This window comes from Microcebus murinus, chromosome 1 (assembly GCF_040939455.1).
Source record: "Microcebus murinus isolate Inina chromosome 1, M.murinus_Inina_mat1.0, whole genome shotgun sequence".
Lineage (NCBI taxonomy): Eukaryota > Metazoa > Chordata > Mammalia > Primates > Cheirogaleidae > Microcebus > Microcebus murinus.
In genome coordinates, this window is record NC_134104.1 from 15221640 (window position 1) to 15227176 (window position 5537).

The window sequence follows — 5537 nt, forward strand, 5'->3', positions numbered from 1 at the left end:
CTTTTAAAAATATTTTTTTTTCTGTTGTTCTCTTCCCTACTATCATGTGTTATAGAGCAAAGACAAGGTCTTATTCATCTCTGCATTTTCAGTGCCTGGTGATATTTGTTGAATGAATGCTGTGTCTACTTTTTCTAAGCTCAAAGCATCATGCTTTCTCCTTAACTCCTGACTCTCTGAGAAGATAGAGCTGCCCATCTGACAAGAACATACTAATAGTAATATCTACCTCATGGAGTTATTGAGACAAGTGAAACATGTTTACAGTGATGAAGTACACAGGATACTGCCTGCAACATAAAAAGCTCCATATGAATGTCAGCTGCTCTTAGTGTAGGATGTAGATATACTTATTTTTTATTTATATCTATATAGATTTGTCATACATATAAAACATATGAAACATTTATAAGCTTTTCTTACTTATATATCTACATTATATCTGGTGTTAGCTATTTTTATTATTCTATTATTTGATAGCGTAGCAAATACAATGTGTCACAAGATTTTGTGAAATACCATAAACTGGCAGCCACACCTCTCTTATCTGGCTCTTTTCCAAGATTCAGGCAGGTTTCTCTTTGTGCTAGAGCAACATCTTTGAAGTAAACAGTAGCTGCAGTACATGCTTTTTTTGTTTTGTTCTGTTTTATTTTAATTGTTTTTAGCCCCTCTCCCCCAGAGGGCAAGTAGGTGCTATTATAACAAGCTTCCTGAGAGTGACAGTGGAGATCCAGGGTTGGAAAATGCTCCAGCAGAGTTTTTTTTTTTGTAGACGCCAGAGGGGAGGATTTGAAGCGGTGAGGAAAGTTACCCCATGGGCCTGTTTGTGCATCTTAAACCCTTTTATTATTATAATTGCTGATGGGAAGGAGTGGGTCATGATATATTGAGAAGCTGCTTAAATGCAAATGACATCTGGGAAGTGGCCTTCTGCTGTTATTCATTAAAACCTCAGGCGAAATGAGAGCATCGGTGCATTCATGAGGATGCTGAGAAGTGGGACTGGTGGGGAGGTGAGACAGAGGGCAAAGAACAGGAAGAAAAGGGCTTGGGTGTAGGTGGACATGTCCTTTGGTCCCAGGACTCCTGGATGTGTGGGGAGGGGCACAGTCAGGGGAGGTCAGAGCTGAGTCCTCTGAACAGTGGGGCCAGGGCAGGGTGTCCTCTTGCCGAGTCTAAGGCAGTGAACTCCTAGAGCCACCTCATCCATAAGCTTTACATGACAAGCAGAGTCTGGAATGTCTGTATGTACAAATCAGATTCTTGTGTCTACTACAAATCTGAGTAAGAAAACATGAGGAAGGAGTCTAGGAACATTCTTAAGGATTAAAACAGACACTTTCTCCAACTAAATGGGAAATCCTTCATATTGACCACCAGATGGTAGTATTGCACCACAAAAATGCTTACACTTCCACGCCTAAATTCATGTGTGCTTCCCGTTTGCAGCAGTAATTGAAATTATGCTTATAAGGAGCAGATATTCTTTATTTGTACTTTTTCCATAAACAAAGAATACACTTTTGTTAATAGTGGCTGCGGTGGGTGTGCTTCCATTATTGCCTTGGGAAGATGGGTGTATAAAAGTTAAATTACGTAACCTTAACATTCGTACCCCCATAATATGCTGAAATAAAAAAAAAAAGTTAATTTGTGACTCTAGGCATTTTATGATTCAAAATTAGTGAAAAAGACTAATCAGCATGTGAGTTGAAGCATAATAGTCCCTCAGCCAGGATATATTAGTTACAGCCAAACTGCAAGACAAAAACAACATAAAACTGTTCGGTTCATAATTTACTCTTTTTGATTTGCAGCCTATGGGATTTTTTAAAAGCATAAAATAAAATATGGCTTGATATGGTTTATATATTATATAACAATTTCTGTCTAAAATGTCTCTCTGTAAATGCATTTGTGTTGTTGAAGAATTTGAAAAGCTGATTATCCAATAAGATAATGTATGCAGAATACCTAGCCCAAGCCCCATGCATGGCGAGAATCATAATAAATGAAGGCTCTGATTTCACTTATTAAGAAGAAATAATAAATTAGTCCATAAGTGCAAAAATCCTGTACTGCTGTGGTACAGGAGACGCCAAATAGTGAAATGTCACAGGGCGAGCCGCCTGCTGTCCCTCCCTAGTTGAGTAGTCAGGGCCCACAGAGATAGCAGATGAGAATGTTCAGCAATTAACCATGAACAGCTTTCAAACATAGCAAATCTATGCCTTTCTATTTTACTCAACTCTGACAAAATATCTAGAACAAGTTTAAAAGAACATTTCTGGGGACAGTTTTTGCCAGGGTCCCACCTACTGTCTTGTTTCTTGGATAGCTTCAGAACAATAGAATATTCTATGGCCACAGTGGTGTTGTGGCTTCAAGTCACCATTTGTATGGTGGAGGCATGACAGGAAAAGAAGAATGGCATTAATGGACTGGGGTCATCCGACTCTCACCATCTTCTCTTGTTTTAGACTTCTTTCTCTTTCTAGTAGTAGGCATAGATGGGCTAAATTCCTTAATTAAGCAAGATCTCTTGTTTGAACAAATACTACAGTCATTAATCAAACTTTTCTCTTTTTCTTTCTTTCTTTCTTTCTTTCTTTCTTTCTTTCTTTCTTTCTTTCTTTCTTTCTTTCTTTCTCTCTCTCTCTCTCTCTCTCTCTCTCTCTCTCTCTCTCTCTCTCTCTCTCTCTCTTTCTCTTTCTTTCTTTCTATCTATCTTCTTTTTCTTTCTTTCGTCTCACTCTGTTGCCCTGGCTGGAGTGCAGGGACCTGATCATAGCTCACTGTAACCACACACTCCTGTGCTCAAGTGATCTTTCCAAGTAGCTGGGACTACAGGCATGTGCCACCATGCCTCACTAACTTTTTAAACTTTTATTTTTTAGAGAGAGAGGGTCTCGTTACGTTGCCCATGCTGGTCTGGAATTCCTGGCCTCAAGCAGTCTTTCTACCTCTGCCTCCCAAAGTGCTGGATTACAAGCGTGAGCCACTGTCTTCCTTTTCCCCTTCCCTCTCTCTTCTTCCTTCTCTCTGTTTTTTTCTTTCTTGGCATCCCCGTGTCTTGTTACTGACTGTATTCTGATAGGTTTAGGTACAAACATTAGAAGCAGGCGCTTTATTTAACTTCCTGTTATGGGCTGAATTCAACCCCACAGACACCTTGATCTTGGACTTCTAGCCTCCAGAACTGTGAGATGTGAATTTCTGTTGTTAAAGCCACCCAGTCTCTGGAACTTTTCTATGGCAGCCCTAACAAACTAACACATCCCCTTAGATGATGATTCTTCTCTTTTTAAAGCATGGATCACTTTCAGGAATGTGTGTGTCATCCTTGTGCAGGGGCCGTGTTAATCTTCTCTGATTACATGAGTAATCAGAATTGAATTGTAATCTGAATTGTGCCAATGTTAGTATCTGTGCTGCTGAAGCAAGCACTCCCCTTAGATTTTTTTAACCCCCACATTTACCAAGATTTCTAAAAAAAAAAAAAAAAAAAAAAAAAATTGGCTTTCCTAGCCTGACCTGCTGTTGCTGCCCTCCACCAGGGCAGCACACTTGGTGACAGGGACTGCATTTGCATGTGTGAGTAAATACTCAATGACAGCACTGCTGAGCAGTTTTATTGCACTTCTAAGAGTTACAGTGCATTAATTCATTTTAATATTTAATATCACTATGGGTACCTAAGAAGTTATCAGGAAATGAAATAGTTTTTTTTTTATTTAGGATGCCAACTTCTTATTTATTTATTTTCATCATATTATGGAGGTACAAATGTAAAAATAGGCTGGGTGCAGTGGCTCACACCTGTAATCCTAGCACTCTGAGAGCCTGAGGCCGGTGGATTGCTCAAGGTCAGGAGTTAGAAACCAGCCTGAGCAAGAGCGAGACCCTGTATTTACTTTAAATAGAAACAAATTAATTGGCCAACTAAAAATATATAGAAAAAACAATTAGCCGGGCATGGTGGCGCATGCCTGTAGTCCCAGCTACTCGAGAGGCTGAGGCAGAAAGATTGCTTGGGCTCAGGAGTTTGAGGTTGCTGTGAGCTAGGCTGATGCCATGGCACTTTACCCCAGACAAAGAGTGAGACTCTGTCTCAGAAAAAAATAAATAAATATAATAAAAATAATGGTGTGGTGGTGAGGGGGAAGAAAGAAGATCATGACCAAAAAGAAAATTTGAGCCTAAAACTCTCTCTTACTGTTGTGAGCACAACTTCTCTTCCCCAATCAAACAGACACATGTCTATAGAGCTCATTAAAATTCCAGTGTTTGTGTGAAAATATTGAAATACTGCAGATGGCAGCATGGCATTGCACATGGCTGTTTTAGAGCAAAACCACTATGTCACCGTCCCACTTTTTTTTTTTTTTCCTAGTGGGTAAGTTACTGGAATCCTTTAAAAAATGATTATTTATGGTGAAAAGTTGGAAAAGCAATTATGCCTGCTTTTTCAAGTTTACTCCCATGGCCTGTATACAAAGTACCAGTCAGCAACCTCCCCTTGAAAAGCCTCTAGGCAAATTGTTATTCTAGCACTTGGAGAATCCCAATGTTAGACTTAAACATATTTTGAAATTAAACCTCAGAGATGGTCCTAACCTTCTTTCATGTCCCTAAAGATAAGTTTACCAAAAGTTAACAAAGCAATAATTGTTCTCAGAACTTATGGCAACAGAGCAATGAGACTGAGAGTGGCCTTCTAGACTGAGGCACAAATGTTGCTCTGTAATGAACATAAGAAACTGTTTACAATAGCTACTTCAAGGAACTCCAACAATTACTGTTTTCAGCAAAATGTAAAACTCTAAACCAGAGGTCAGTAAACTTTTTCTGTATGGGTCCAGAAAGTAATATTGTCAGCTTTATGGGCTACGTGGTTTCTGTCCAAGCTATTCAACTCTGCCATTGAACCCTGAAAACAGCCATGCACAATACCTATACAAATGGGCATGGCTGTGTTTCAATAAAACTTTATTTACAAAAACAGGTGGTAGATTTGCTCATGGGCCATAGTTTGCTGACACCTGCTCAAAATCTGAGTTTGTTTTCCCTCTAAGGAAGATTCTCCCTGTATTAGGTTTGAACTCCTAACTTCTTTTGGTTTATTTAATATTAAATACTGCTAGTTTCCACATATGTTCCAAGAATGATCTGTGTCATCTGTTTTGGAGGTAAAATGTTGGGTTGGGTGGGTTGGGGAAGTGACTCGTGAGTGTGACATTGGAGGTGGGTCTAATCATGATGTTGGCCTGGGCATATTTCATTTTTTCTCATTTCTTCCCATGGAGCCCATCTGATTTAGATTTAACCTTTGGAATAAGAGTTTAGACTTGGGATTGTGCCTGCATCGGAACTGGCCTGGTAAGTATGACTATAATGGAGCATATGCTATTCAGCTATCATGGAGCTAAAGCAGGTGCATATTAATCAAACAAACCATCTTAGAAAGTAATTTATATTAGTGATTGTATTAGAGGCAAAGCACATACATAATGATGAACTGTGCTCTGTGTCTA

General features: G+C 39.2%; 1 pseudogene; it reads right to left on the reverse strand.

Annotated features, from left to right (window-relative positions):
* Positions 1-3309: 3309 nt before the first annotated feature.
* Positions 3310-3408, reverse strand: LOC142875223 (uncharacterized; annotated as a pseudogene).
* Positions 3409-5537: the final 2129 nt, after the last annotated feature.